Source organism: Rattus norvegicus, chromosome 7, assembly GCF_036323735.1.
Source record: "Rattus norvegicus strain BN/NHsdMcwi chromosome 7, GRCr8, whole genome shotgun sequence".
Classification (NCBI taxonomy): Eukaryota; Metazoa; Chordata; class Mammalia; order Rodentia; family Muridae; genus Rattus; species Rattus norvegicus.
In genome coordinates, this window is record NC_086025.1 from 117,478,273 (window position 1) to 117,493,434 (window position 15,162).

Sequence of the window (15,162 nt, forward strand, 5' to 3'; positions counted from 1 at the left end):
TGGGCTGGTGACAGCTGGCGGGACCTGGGGACCAAAGTGGAGGAATTCAGGGCTGGGGCAGGAAGGCGTGTCCTTCCAGCCAAGATGTGTCCCTGATGCATATTTCTGGTGGTGTGTCAAGTGGCTCCATCTGACTGGTGAGGAAGGGGCAGAGAGAACATCTGGGGGCCAGATTTCCATGGGGAAGGCACCATCTTCTCGGTGACTCAGAGCTTTGGGAAGAGCTGTTACGGGACCAGACTAGACTCTGACTCTGGCTCCCTGGCATCCTTGGTGTTCAGTGTGGCCAGCCAACTTGCCACATGGAGGACTGTGTGCACCTCCTGAGGCCGGAAACCAGCATCGTGTCACTGAAAGATTCAGCCAACAGATTCCAGGCAGAGCTGATGCTGAGAGAAGTAATGCCCGGTTTCGCCTCCTCCTACCTGCAACCTGTACATCTCTGTCATGGCCCCTGCAGGTGGCTTGGGAAACTGGCGCTTGGTAGAAAGATGACTGTCTCTGGGTCTGGTCGTGCTTCAGTGTCCGATGAGATGGCCGGCCCGATGGTGCAGTTATGGGTCTTACTGGGAGACACTGTGGGGACCTCTGTAATTGGTGCTCCATAATTAAGCTCTAGAATCCCAATAAATCCTGTGGCTAGGGACACACTGTGTGCCTCCCTCAATGAGATTCAGCCCCTAGCTCCTGAGCTAGGATGATGTTAGGGACAGGGTCTTAGGGAAGAGATGAGTCAAAAAGAGGTAGTTAAATAGATCGGGTCTTTATAGGAAGGGATCAGGACACCAACCAACACAACCTTATGAGAACAGGGATGAGGTGGTCTCTACAGTAAGGAATGGGGCTCCTGGCCATGCCTCAATGTTGAAGTTGGGGCCTGCAGAGGAAGGCAGTAGAATCTGTCTGTCATTTAACCATGCATGCAGGCTCGGGTGTTTGTGGTGGTGGCAGATAACCAAATCCCATAATAGTGAAGAACGGAGAACGGTCTGACCATCAGAGCCTCTGGCGGTCACCATGGATCTCACTGGCATCAGTCAGGTCCCCTTCACTCCTTGAGATTCCAGGATGGGATGCCCCTGAGCAGTGGAAGCCTGGGGTCCGCTCCCAGCAATGCAAAACCAAGAAGTAGCCTGAGGCGTGGGGCTCACAGTGACATCATCCTGCTCACAGAACTGCTGGGGAAATGGGATACATGGATACAGTTTGGCCCAGCTTGAACCTGAAGGATCTAAAGCCGCATCTGGGGGTGAGAGGGTACTTACTGCATGGACCCCCAGGTGACCGCTGGTCCCCAACACACACTTTATCTTATGAGCTTTGTTTATGATCACTTGAGGATGGTAGATACTTTTTAATCCGCCTTTACTCTCCAGGCTGAAAAATACACCCCGGACCAGGCAGCCGTTAGTCCCAGTACTGGGGTTAATTCACAGACCCAGGGGAACAGATTTAATCCAGGCACAGGCGAAGCAGTGTGAACCTCACAGTAGCATCCTGGGTGTAGAGTGTGGTGGGATTTTTTTTTTGCAGGGGGGAGGGGGAAGCTTTCCTTCTCAAATACCACCATAACAGACGGAACAAGAGTGTTCAATAGATTGTCTCCAGGAGACCACTCCCATCCAGGCCCACACTGTGTTTTGTCTCCCAGTATCGTGGGCATCGTGAAGGCAGGATCGGTGACTCTCTCCATCCCGTGTCCCTGCCCCCTACCCAAGACTCCATGGCAGAAAGCAATAGGGACGTAAACAGTGGGCAAATGCCCTACTATGTGCTAACAATACCCTACTATGTGCTTACTCATATTTAGCATACAGGCCCATTGTACAGATTCACAGATGGAGTCCAGGGGGAATCACTCAAAACAGCCAGAACTTGTGTGTATGGACCCGGCATTTTCAGGTTCTCAGTCCCTGCCTGCTGAGTGACTGAGTATATGGCTGTGATCCTGAGGAGCTCCAGGCCCTGTGCAAGTCCCTGAACCTCACCTGCTAATTGGGCCTCTGTGTGTCCCCACCAGAGCCTCCTCAGGGCACTGTAGGGGAAATCTGACAGGAATTGGTGATACATGGACAAGATGTCCAGTTGTATGAGTGACAGACTTTGAAGCAGAGAGAATGGTGGCCATGAAATTCTACCTGTGACTTGGGAGCTAGGAACACAGTGTGTAAATCACAAAAACAGACTTAGACTTCCAAACAGGATGGCTTTCAGCTCCTTTTGTCCCTCTGCAGTCCCAGAGTTAGCTTGATGGAGCTCCAATGGGACCATATACAAATTAGCAAGCCAAGTGCCCTGAGGGCCAGTCGGGGTCACTTCCAAGCTATGAGGTCATGGTGACCATACTAAGTCCTTCTGCCCAGGACAGCCCCGGACCTGATGGCTTCCAGCTCTCTGGAAGGAAAGAGCTCTCCCCCTAGATCTGGGATGCTGGCAAGTGAAGGAGAGCTATGAATGAGAGAGATTCCATTCGGCTGATGATGTGGCCTGGATGGTACCCAGAGCCTTTCCAGGGCATTCCGAGAATTCCGCCCTGGCACTCAGTCTGACAAGGATGGAGTTGGGGCTGGAACAGCTGGCTCTGAGCTGACCCAAAGAAGATACCAGAAAAAGGCCATAGCCCTGACCCAAACCTCCCATTTCACAGATGTAAAGATAAAGACCTCAGGCCTGCCTCCTGTCCATCATCCCCATCCACCTGGACTCCATCTCCTGATATTGGGGACCCACTTAGCACTGAGAACAGGAACTCTGGGTGTTGGGGAAAGGTCCTTTAAGGTCAGCATAGGAAGTCAAAGCTGAAGGACCATAGCAGAGGCAAGGATGCTCTCAGGATAACACATCCCCAGCCCAGGCTACCTGGGCCACACTAGGGCTGGTCCCCTTTCCCAAGGAACTTCAGCTTGCATACACAGGCTGAAGCATTCAGTTGTCCAGGTCCTGTTCAGGAAAGTTTCTTTGCCCTAAGACCGTGTGTGGCAGTGTGACCATCTCTCGGCACCACGGGAAGGACACAGTGTGACCAGGCAAGCTAGGTTGGGGAGTTTAAGTTCATCCAGAGAAGACACCCTGTATGACTGGCCCTTCCAAGTTCTCTGCCTGCTGTGGCTCTGGCAAAAGCTACAGCCGTGGCTACCTGGGATGGTCAGCAGTGGCCATGGGCTACGATAGGGGTTGGGCTCAGCCTCCTGTCCAGCTAAACCATGGTGAGGCTAGAGGAAGGGTCTGGCTGTGTTTGTCCACATCTGAAGCAAGTTCTGGGAGCCATGCAGGAGGGTGGGGACAGCAAACTACTCAAGAGCTAGACACATGCCCTGGTGGCCAGGAACTATGCTGTGCTAGAAACCATTAGACAAAGGGACTCTGTCCAGTATTTAACTGATGTGGATTTGGAAAAAGCCAGCAGATCCTGGATAAGAGGGACATTGGCCACCAGGGGCCAGTAGAGAAGGTCAGCAAAGAAAAAAGGGTAGAAGAGAAGCAAGTCACGCCCAGTTCTTGTTGCTCCTTGAGCCCATGATGAGGGTTCCAGGAAAAGATGGTCCCTGGGAGTGAGAGGACTGGCAGAGAGTCTGGGATATCGAAGTTCATCTATGCTGGCCCTCACCCCCCGTAGGCTGCTATGAGGAAGGTGACTAGGTTGAAGTGGAAACTTAAGGGTTCTCTGGAAAGTCAGTTGTGTCGGACGGTGTTTTGCTAAAGCAGACTTGCGAAGGAACGTTTCACTGGAGCAGACACAGGAGAAAGGATGTTCTGCTAAAGCAAGCACGTGAAAGGACACATGGTGAAGGATTCTTTGCTAACAACACACATGTTTCGGCCCACCTTACATTGCGTAGCTGAGCTCCGTTTGTCAGGACTCCATAGAGAGAGAAACGCACCAAAAACTTCAGGTGGCGTGCTGCTGCTTTTTGCTGCTCCTGCAGACTTGGGATGATTGGCAGAGTGATGTCAGCTGAGACAGACTCACGGGCTGAGGCAAGACACATCATGAGGCGAGACCAGTGGAGGACACGTGATGTTTGGAGGGAGGATAAATAGGACTCACCGGACTGTGAGGGGGGCTTGTTGGTAGAGCCAGCTACACAGGGCTTCTTGTTCTTGCACCTGTATTCATCTTCGCTTTGTTATGAGAGGTACGGCGGAGAACTTCTCCTGGTATCCCTAGTAGTCCAGATCCCCCCAGTGACTTGGCTGAGGCCTGGCTGTCCCTGCTAGGTCATGTCACCGCTGCTGCCATCCCAACCCTACTGAACTTGGGCTGCTGGTGTGTGTGAGAAGGATTTCTGAGCGGACTGAGCTGCCACTGCCGACCCGCATCCTTTCTTTCCCACTACCTCTGGTGGGGGGTGGGCCAGAAGGGAGGTTAAAGCATTGAAGAACCCTCATTAAAAGCAGACTTTGAAAAGAATTAAAGTTACACTAGGTTGTGGGGCAGAGCCCTTTGAGGATTGGGTCTCCCAGCATAAGAAGAGAGAGCAGGGGCATGAGCTGGTGACCTGTGAGCTGGCAGTGTGTCCTCCTGCCTATGGTAGCTACCCACTGCCACAGCCTGGAGCACAGAGGGGCTATGTCAGTCAGGTATGGGGAGTGGGAGAGACAGTCCCCAGAAAGGCAGCCAAGATGGAGCTAGCCCTCATCCCAGGAGACCCAGAGCCCACATTAATCATGGGGCTGGCCCTCAGGGTCAGCTGTAGTTGGCAGTGCCATCCCAGCATAGAGCAATTCTTTCTTCCTCGCCACCTGAGTGCCCCACACTTCCTGAAGCTGCGCCTTTATGAAGGGCTTTTCCATCTGTGCCAGGGACATTGAAAAGAGGCTCTGGTCTTCAAAAGCTTTCTGAAGCAAATACATCTTTTTATGACATGAATGACAGTTTGAAGAAGCCAAATCTGGGCTGCAGCTCTGATCTATCCTTGAGTTCCTCACACAAGGGAGGGGATGGCTATTCGCACGTGCTCGCACGCACACATGCATGTATGTACATCCATGCATACATGCACAATATGCTCAAATGTGCACACATGCACACAGACACACATATGCTCAAAACCACACTCATTAATGCATACACATGCCTGTGCACACACACCTATATACAACCTATGCTCACAGACATGCACATACATTGACATGCACACAGAAACACATGTACCTACATGTGCACAAAGACATGTTCACATGTAGATACCTACACACTTAGTAACCCTTATCTAAGTCACATGGTCACCACTAGTACTACACTGCCTAGGAACTGAAGCACAGTATCAGGAGAACAGTGCATAGTGACCTGCACCAGCCCGAGCCCTAGCGCTGAGACCCAGAAGGTGGTCAGGGACAAGCTGGTTGGTAGAAGGGCTGGGCTTGGAGAAGCCTGTGCAAAGGCCCTGAGGCAGGATCTTGGGATGTAACTGAAACAGGAAAAGATCCAGGATGGCTCAAAACAAGACAGGGAGGGCTTTATGAATTCCACTGAAAGGTTTGGTTTTTCCTGAGAGACAGGAGTCCTTGAAGATTTCTTGTGAAGATGTCACCAAGCTCCTGGGCTCTCTATTGACATCACCCTGGTATCTGGAAGCATTTGGGGCCTTTCTCCAGAAGCATCCAAACCAGATGCCATGGGCAGCACTAACGAAGTGTTGAGGCTTGAACATCTGAAACCAGTTTCCTGCTTGAGAGAGGGAATGAACTGCAGCGGTCCCTGGCAAGGCCAACTGTGAGTATAGATCCTGCAAGGTAGCCCCGGGGAAAGTGACCTGGCTCTGATTCTGAGGGAATTGACTGGAGCTGGGACCCCAGCATGGGACCCTATGGGGAAGGTGTGACAGTTCCTTGGTGGTTACATGTGACAGCACCCTTCCTCTGGTTCACTTGTGAATAACAACCAGGCTCTCGTATGAGGTGACCAGTGTTCCAAGAGCATCTGGGAACTCAGCGTGTGAGGGTGCTTGGTGTTCCCATTTCCTGTCTGTTGCTGTGGCAAACACTATAGCCAAGACTACTCAAAGGAGGTTCATGCTTTGGCTTTGATTCCCAAGCCACAGACCATCATTGAAGGAAGTCCAAGCAGGTGCCCAAGGCAGTTCTGCTTGCTAGCTACACAGCACTACCTCCAACCAATGGACTCACTTCATAGCCAAAGTAGTGTGGCAGGAACCACAGAGGAGCTGCTGGCTAGGTTTCTTACACAGCGCAGAACCACCTGCCTAGGGAATGTTGCTACCAATAGTTGGCTGTGCCCTCCTGCATCAATTAGCAGTTGAGACAATCCCCCACAGTCACGCCCATAAGCCAGTCTGATCTGGACACTATCTCAACTCTGACTTCCATTTCAGTGACTCTAGGTTGCTTTATACTGACAGTTAAAGCCCACTGAGAACTTGGAAACAGGCTCCTGGCAGATGGTATTCAACCAAATGAGGTTGTGCTGGACTGGGAGTCCTATATCCATGACGGAGACACACAGCTAATGAGGGGACAGGCAGAGACTGGAGCAACACAGGGACATTGCAGCTGCTAGGGTCTAAAAGGAATAGGAAAACTTCTCCTGGGTCCTTTGGAAGGGACCAACTCTGCTGAGACCTTGATCTTGATTTCTGTGTCCAACACCATGTAACTTTCAACTTGTCATTTCTAGCCTCAGATTTGAGGTCATCTGTGCCCACAGCTCTAGACAGTGACTATAGATGCCAACTCCAGATGACTGGGGCCACAGCATGTGAGCTCCCACCCACCTCAGGGAACCCACAATCTTATGCCTTTTCTACTAGAAATGTCTCACCAAGAGATGGTGATCATGTGACCTGCTTAGCCAACCAGAGCTTGGCCTGGAGGCAAAGACACAGGCGCTTTGGGCTCTTGGAGGAGATGACACCATCAGTGAGCAGTGTCCAAAAGGCATTCAGGGGCCCCGATAGCCAGACCTGCCTAGGTCCTACACCACTAGGAGCCACCGCTTGGTTCCTGTTCCTTTCCTGCCTGGGAGTTAGGATTCCTAAGTGTGTTGGGGCTGGAGAGGTGAATCAGTGGTTTAAATCGCTGACTACTCTTGCAGAGGTTCAATCCCCAGCACCTGCATGGTGGCTTGCAACTATCTGTAACTCCAGTTCCAAGGTATCTGATGCCCTCTTAGACCTGCCACGGCAGCAAACATACACACAGTACACAGACATGCACGCAGTACACAGACATTACACATGAAATAAACTCCTTTTAAAGAGATAAAGATACAACTTCTTAAAAAAGATGTATTCATTATATTTATATGAGTACACTGTAGCTGTCTTCAGACACACCAGAAGAGGGCATCTGATCCCATTAGAGATGGTTGTGAGCCCCCATGTGGTCTCTGGGAATTGAACTCAGGACCTCTGGAAGAACAGTCAGTGCTCTTAATCGCTGAGCTCAGATACAACTTATTTTAAAGGCTAAAAACAGTTGGTTTTGTCTGTAAGCCCCTGATGCTGCCCTTACCTGGACTTTGTCCACTCACGATAGATACAGGGGTCTGTATGTGACCCGTTTAGTGTACCATTGCCACCACCAGAGGGGACTGAGGGGACCCACCCAGGGTGTGCATTCCATCAGGGTGTGCATTTGTTGGCCAGATCCAGTCCCTGATGATGGCTGCCCCCTTCTCTTGTTGCCTCTAACCTGCCTCCTTCCTTCCATACCATTTAGGAACAGAATTTTTGAGTATGAATAGTGTGAGGATTGGGGGTGCCATGGAGATGGAACAAAGATGGGGTAGGATAGAATGGGGATGGGACGAGGGTAGGTGGGATGAGATGGAGGTGATGGAGGTGATGGAGATGAAGGAGGTGATTGAGATGATGGTGATGGAGATGATGGAGGTGATGGAGATGATGGAGATGATGGAATTGATGAGGGTGATGGAGATGATGGTGACGGAGATGATGGAGGTGATTGAGATGATGGAGGTGATGGAGATGATGGAGGTGATGGAGATCATGGAGGTGATGGAGGTGATGGAGGTGATGGAGATGATGGAAGTGATGGAGATGATGGTGATGGAGATGATGGAGGTGATGGAGATGATGGAGGTGATGGAGATGGAGATGATGGTGATGGAGATGATGGAGGTGATGGAGATGATGGAGGTGATGGAGATGATGGTGATGGAGATGATGGAGGTGATGAAGGTGATGGAGGTGATGGTGATGATGGAGATGATGGAGGTGATGGATGTGATGGAGATGATGGAGGTGATGGAGATGATGGAGGTGATGGAGATGATGGAAGTGATGGAATTGATGAGGGTGATGGAGATGTTGGTGATGGAGATGATGGTGGTGATGAAGGTGATGGAGGTGATGGTGATGATGGTGATGATGGAGGTGATGGATGTGATGGAGATGATGGAGGTGATGGAGATGATGGAGGTGATGGAGATGATGGAAGTGATGGAATTGATGAGGGTGATGGAGATGATGGAGGTGATGGAGATGATGAAGGTGATGGAGGTGATGGAGATGATGGTGATGGAGATGATGGAGGTGATGGAGATGATGAAGGTGATGGAGGTGATGGAGATGATGGTGATGATGGAGATGATGGAGGTGATGGTGATGATGGAGATGATGGAGATGATGGAGATGATGGAGATGATGGAGGTGATGGAGGTGATGGAGATATGATGGGGGCCGAGCAAGGCTTCCCAGAGAAGACAACATCCAAGCTCTGAGGGATGAACAGGAGTCCATCATCAAGACCTGGAGGTGGTTAGGAAGTAGGTAGGAGCTTGGCTGTGGATCAAGAATCTTCTGTAACTTTAGATGAATCAACCATCCTGGGTCTAACCTTACATCTCAGCCCATGTGGCCTCAGATATCCATTCTTCTGCTCCCACTTATAAACCCACCACAGGTCCTCAGAAAGTCTCCCTATGATACCCGTGAGTGCGTTCTGGTGAGGGAGTCTTCAGTGGGTGGCTTTGTATACCCCTCTCCCTCCAGCCATGTGGACCCTGTGCCACTCCTGCCTGTGTCCTTTGCACATCTCTTCTGCCGGGCCCACTCCACAGGTGGCTATAGTCCCTTCTACACATGTAACACGGGAGTGATGGCTGCCTTTTAGCTTTCTCAAGCTGCTGCGAACACAGGCTCCTCTCAGTCTCTCCAGCCTGAGTGCCTGGAGGCTGGGGGCAGCCCGGAATCAAGGGAGTAGCAGAATAATAGGCTTGGGACTCCGTGGCCCAGTTAGAGCTGGGTTAGGTGTGCCAGCTGCCTGGGGGACAGATGGTGTGGGATCTGGGGATCATCCAGCCTTACTGTGCCAACTCGATCCTCGGTAGGGTGCAGAGCAGGGGCTTCCAGGAGCCTTGGGTTTCACCATGGCTCAGTGTTCATCAAATCCCTGTACCTTTGAGCACTTCATTCCCTTATAGTGACTGAGTCTGGCTCATTGTTTGGGGCTTGTTGGGTGGGGGTTGGGGGATTAAACCAAGCTCTCTCCAGCGGGCAAGGAGACAGACAAGGGCACACATCGTGGGCACATGGAATGGTTGAAGGTGTGTAGGAGCTCTGCTAAGCCAGGGTGGATACTGGACATAAACCTTTATCTCAAAGGGATAGAGGACATACTTTCTCTATGAGCCCCTTCTTTTCATGATGTGAATCCCCAGAGACAGAGTTGCCCCCTCTCTTTCTCCCTTTCCCTCCGCCCTTCCCCCTCCTTCCCTCTCACCAGTAGACAAAATTTTAAAATGTAAACTTCTTACAGTAGCATCAGAAACACAGAACACCCAAGAATGCATTTGAAGAAACCAGAAGCATCAGAAAGTGACCAAGAAAACAAAGTAAGGTTTCATAATGACAGAGACGCCCACCTGGGAGAGGACTGGGCCTGTGGCCATCCCCATCCCACCCATGGTGACCTATGCATGCGACGTTCTCCCCATCCCAGCAGGCTTTGGAGTATGCATTTATAAATCAATAAATGGCTCCTAAAAGGTGCAGAGAAGCAAAGTATCCTGTCATATTCAAAACAGCAGAGTTGATTGTCACAGTGCTGGATCTGAGACTTCCTAGTGAGTCCTGCAAGCCTAGCTTCCGACATGAAAGACCAGGTGAGGGAGGCACTTAGGGGGAACAGAGACAGCAACCGGTAAGGTCAGGTAAAGGGAGGGTGACAAGGACATCTGCCATTTGGGACATCAGGACACACTTTGTAAACTCATGCATGAGCATTCTGAGTCATCTGTAGTACCTCTTGTTATCCCATTTCATAGATAAGTAAACTGAGTTCAGAGAGTGAAAATCATTCGCCTTAGGTCAGCCAAGATTGGGATTTTCACAGATCTAATGCAATAGTCTAGGCCTAGACCAGAGAGGAATGTCAGGAGTGATCAGGGAACAGTCACACAGAGGGGCCAGCATCCTTCCTTAGAGGCGGGACCCTCTTGAGAGATAGGTATGGCGTGCCCGGGTTATCTGCACTCTTTTCCTCCTGTCAGAATGTTGTGGGCTCCTGTGGCTGCTGTAGCTGGGTGGCACATAGCCCAGGTGGCTCCTGACTACACCTCCTAGGTCTGGGAGGGACGTGAGCTGTGAGAAGCCAAGACGGAGGAGGAGGGGGGGAGGGGGAGGAGGAGGAGGAAATGGAGAAAAGGAAGAAGAAAAAGAAGGGGGCAGGGAGGGGGATGAGGAGGAAGAACAAGAAGAGGATGGGGGAGGGGGAGGAAGAAGGGGAAGAGGAAAGAAAGGAGGAAGAGGAGGAGGAGGAGGAGGAGGAGGAGGAGGAGGAAGAATCCAGAGTTCAAAGACTGGGCTCTCAAGTTCATATATGGAGGAGGAGAAGGAGGAGGAGGTGGAAGAGGAGGGGGAGGAGGAGGAGGAGGAGGAGGAGGAGGAGGAGGAGGAGGAGGAGGAAGAGGAAGAGGAAGAGGAAGAAGAATCCAGAGTTCAAAGACTGGGCTCTCAAGTTCATATATGGACGAGGAGGAAGGAGAAAGGAGGAGGAGGTGGAGGAAGGAGGAAGGAGAAAGAGGAGGAGGAAGAAGAAGAGGAGGAGGAGGAAGAGGAGGAAGAGGAAGAGGAGGAACCACCTTGGAGCTGGTGAGCAAAGCAAGAATGGCTCCTTTGCTGTGCAACTGAGCTCAGCCCCAGCTGGGGTAGTCAGTCAGTCCTACCCTGATCACCAAGACAAGCCCTGCCTGTTCCCCAAGCAAGAAGAGCAGTGCCATGGATTTACCTAGAACAGCCCCAGTACCTGCAGCTCCTGCCAGTGTATTTACTGCTCTTCTCCTTGGTGCTGTTACTGTAGGATTTGTCCCAAGAAATGGTGCAAAGGACTAGACTGAGCTGCCAGGCTCGTAACTCCACATACAGAGTCATCTGACCAGGTGTCCCCAGGTACCCGTATCCTTACCCTCATGGACATGGTGAGAAGGACCCTGGAAGGAGGAGTCCACAGGAGACTGGAACTGTGAGGAATGTGTCGCCCATGCCATCAAAGGCTCTGGGATCAGGAGAGGAGCAAAAGATGGAAAAGAGGTGGAGATGGGAAAGGTCTGGCCAGATGTAATGCCTTCCCCATTCCTACATGGTCAGACCACCGGGGTTACCAGGATAGCGGGGATTGGCAGTGAGCATTCCATTAATTAGGGTGCACGAGCACAGACTGACTGTGTGGGAAGGGTTCCCGGGCCAGCATTGCCTCTGATTTTCTACTTACACACGGGATGGTACGAAATAGGGGCCCCCTCCCAGTTTATGGCGTTGCTGTGAATTCAGAGTACACCCTCATTTGCAAAGCTGAGGCAGGCTGCTGGTGTGCAAGGAGGCTGGCTGGGACCACTGTCCCGTGCTTGTGGCTCTAAATAGATGGCTGTTCGCCCTGCTGCCTGGCTCCTAGAGACGGGTGGGGGAAGGCGGCTCCATTCGGCCCTCAGAGCATTCGTCTTGATCCCAGATCTCAATTAGCGTTGCTAGACCGCGGGGCGGCTTTATGGAGTGGAAAAAATCCATTAAGGATTTTAAGGCAAAACTCAGGACATAATCACCTCATTGCCAGGGCTTCCACATGGGCCGCCGTCCCCGCCAGCTCTCAGGAGGCCCTCGGCCTCCACCCACCTGGTTCAGGTGTGGGCTGTGCCTTGGGGACTAAATGAGCCAGGCCCCTAGTAGCAGACCCCACAGCCTGGGCCACACTCACAAGGGCAATGTGCCTTTGGACCTGTTCCCTGCACAGCAGTTCAGCCAGCCACCTCCCCTCCCGTGACAGATGCAGCCTGGGACAGCTCAGACCTGACACTGTCTTTCCCTTGCCTGATGGCCTGGCTGGGACACTGCTGTAGCCAGGTCCCCTCTGCTAGATGCCAGTTCTGCCAACTACTAGTGACCTCCTAGCCTCTCTGGTCCTCCATACTCCTGCCCGTGTCATGGTAGAGGAGGAGAGGAGCCGCCCAGAGGGGGTTGCTAAGGAAATGGGTAAGGTGACAGTACAGTGGATGGCATGGCGAGAGGCCTCCTCTGCCTCTCTGCCTCCACCTTTCTCATGCATGAATTGTGTCTTTGCCAAGACTGTTCTATATCGCAGGCCTGGCTGCTGTGCAGGCTCAGTCAGTCTCTGCCTCCAGGAAGCCCTCCCTCGTTACCTAGAGCAGCCTGGCCGTATGGAGCACACAGGAAGGATGGGGGTGATTGATTTTGAATGACCAGTCTTTTATAAGGCAAGGCCCGGGTTGAGACACCCCCATCACAGAAGGTTTCCCAGGGATTCCAGAAGCTTCTGACATAGCCCCGGGTCTAGCCAAGCCTTCCCTCCCTCTGTCCCTTTGCTGTGTCCACACCCATATACCTCCTCCATCTTTTATTCAAGTGAGCCCTCCTGCCCTGGCTTTCCATCTAGGCGTATAGAGTTCAAGTCCACCTACTACAGGAAGCTTCCAGTTCTCAACATATTAAAACGGGACCTGCGCGCGCGCACGCACACACACACACACACACACACACACACACACACCCCACGCATGTGCTGCTGGCCCCAGACATGGGCGCTTTGCTCTGAGAGCAGCAATCAATGCTAAAGACTGAACCAGAGGAGTCTTCCACAGCTCATCCAGACAACCCAATTAATGTCCCCAGGCTGTCTCAGCAGATCCGAGCTTACTCAGGAGCACACAGTAGGAGTACAAGGTGAACTCACCCAGGTCAGCCTTGTCTCCTTCCACACTCAGGCCCTTCCTCTAGCCCCCACTGCCCACGGTGCTGAATCCCAGGAGCCACGGCTCACTGTGCGAGGCTGAGTGGGGAGAGGAACTCGCAGGGCCCTGGAGAGGGCTGAAGAGCACTTGCCTGGAATTAATGGGGGGAAGCAGAGAGCTTCTCCCTAATTGCCCTCGTTTTTTTCAGTGTTTACAAGCCCTGATTTCCCTTGGCTCCAGGCTGCCTGTCTGTGGGGCCAAGAATGCAAAACCTCCAGGTTCTTTTGAGACCCTGGGCTTGAAAGCTCTCCCGTGTGCTGCAGGCAGAAGGATGAGAACAGTCTGTCTTGAAGAGAGCCTGCGGTGCTTCCCAGGACCTTCTGGGCCCCGGGAAGCTTGAGGAAGAGCTAGGCATCCCAGTAGCTTTGTCCTGGCTTGAGGTGTGGAGTGGGGGTGGGGAGACAGGACTATGGGAAGGTCCTCACACTGGGTCCCTGTACCTCCTCTGCTAACAGCCAGACGACTGTGACTCTAAGGAGGAGGTGTAACTCAGAGGCAGTGTGTGCGGATCTGTCTTTAACACGGTACCATCCCAACCTGTGCCATCCCAACAAACAAACACACTCCGGCCCTGATCTACTTTCTCCAGTCTGAGCCCCACTCCAGCAGAAGGTGCTGTTTAACCCCCTTCGTTTGTAGTTAGTTCAAGACACAGCAAAAGGAAAACAATCCACCATCAAATCCCTCTGGAAAGAAGATGCCTGGAGCTTGGGGTGGGCCTCACTGGCCGCTGGCAGACCCTGAGGTACTCGTATCCCCAGGGCCAAGAGCCAAGGAACCGTTAGAGATGCTGGCAGAGCCCCAGGCAGCGAGGGAAGACATCCCTGGCTCATTTTGCCCTAATCCCTACGGTAGGTGGTTTTAGAGGCTTGGGAGCTGAAAGGAAAGCAGGGACCATGAAGCTCTCCTCTGCCTCCTGCTTGAGTGTTGCTGAAGATAGGTGGTCTCTGACACCAGATGCTCTGATGGCAATGGGATGCTTTGGGTTGCCACTGGAGATATGGCTGTCTGAGCGGAGAAGATGCAGGGAGGTGGGCCGAACCCAGAACTCTGCAGAGCCAAGGCCTGGCAGCTATTCCCTGCTTCTTTTCCCTCCCACTTTAACCTCACGTGGCATCTCCTGAAGTCTTGTGTCTATTGTCACCAGGCGTTCCTGGAGGGCAGGGACCTACTGGCGCCCATTTGTCTCCTGTCCTGTGCAAAGCAACGTCCACCATAAGCCAGGCCCTGCAGGAGTTGTGAGTCAGGGGTCTCTCTCTCTCTCTCTCTCTCTCTCTCTCTCTCTCTCTTTCTCTCTCGAGGGGTGCTCAGACCTGGATGGTGCTGATGGGGAGGTGTAAGTATCAGTGGGGGACACTGAGCAAAGCAGCTGTGGGCATGCTGGGGAGACACGAGCAGCCGATGGGGTGTGCAGAAATGGTGCTGGCGATGCAGTATGAAGGGAGAAGCAGGGACTTCCGGTGGAAATGGAGGCAGTGTTGAAAACATCTAGGGGCTGAGTCAGGGAGGAAAGGGGATGTTCCAGATGTCAGGTCAGTGGGGTGTGAAAGGTGGACTGCAGAGGTAGAGGGAGATGGCAGGGTACAGGCACACATCCTTGGCCCTCAAAGAAGTTGAGATTTTGGTGTGTGGATAGCAGGGAGATAAGAAAAAGACTCTAGGGAGAGGGGCCCAGGCAGCCTGATGTCTTGAGAAACTGGTACCAGCCTCCCCCCAGAAGTCTGGATACTGTTACTAGAAGTGCCTGGCCAGCCGTATCGAAAGGAGGGGTTCCGGGAAGGGGTAGGTCCTGGGCAGGAGGTCCAATCAGGCCTGGTTCCTTCCTGGGCTGCTTGCCGAATCTCCCTGACAAGTTGTCTAAAACCATTCTTGATTAAAAACAGAACACCGAGTGACAGAATTCAAATGGCCAGTCAGCCCATCTCTTCGCAGGATTA

General features: G+C 52.3%; 1 protein-coding gene across 1 annotated transcript in view; it reads right to left on the bottom strand.

Moving 5' to 3' along the window:
* The window catches only part of Shisal1 (shisa like 1), a 103,330-nt gene extending 90,063 nt beyond the window's left edge, over nt 1-13,267 (bottom strand). Inside the window, exon 1 of the mRNA XM_039080314.2 lies at nt 13,168-13,267. The gene's annotated coding sequence lies outside the window, so the exon portion shown is untranslated. The remainder of the gene's footprint in view (nt 1-13,167) is intronic.
* Between the last annotated feature and the right edge of the window lie 1,895 nt (nt 13,268-15,162).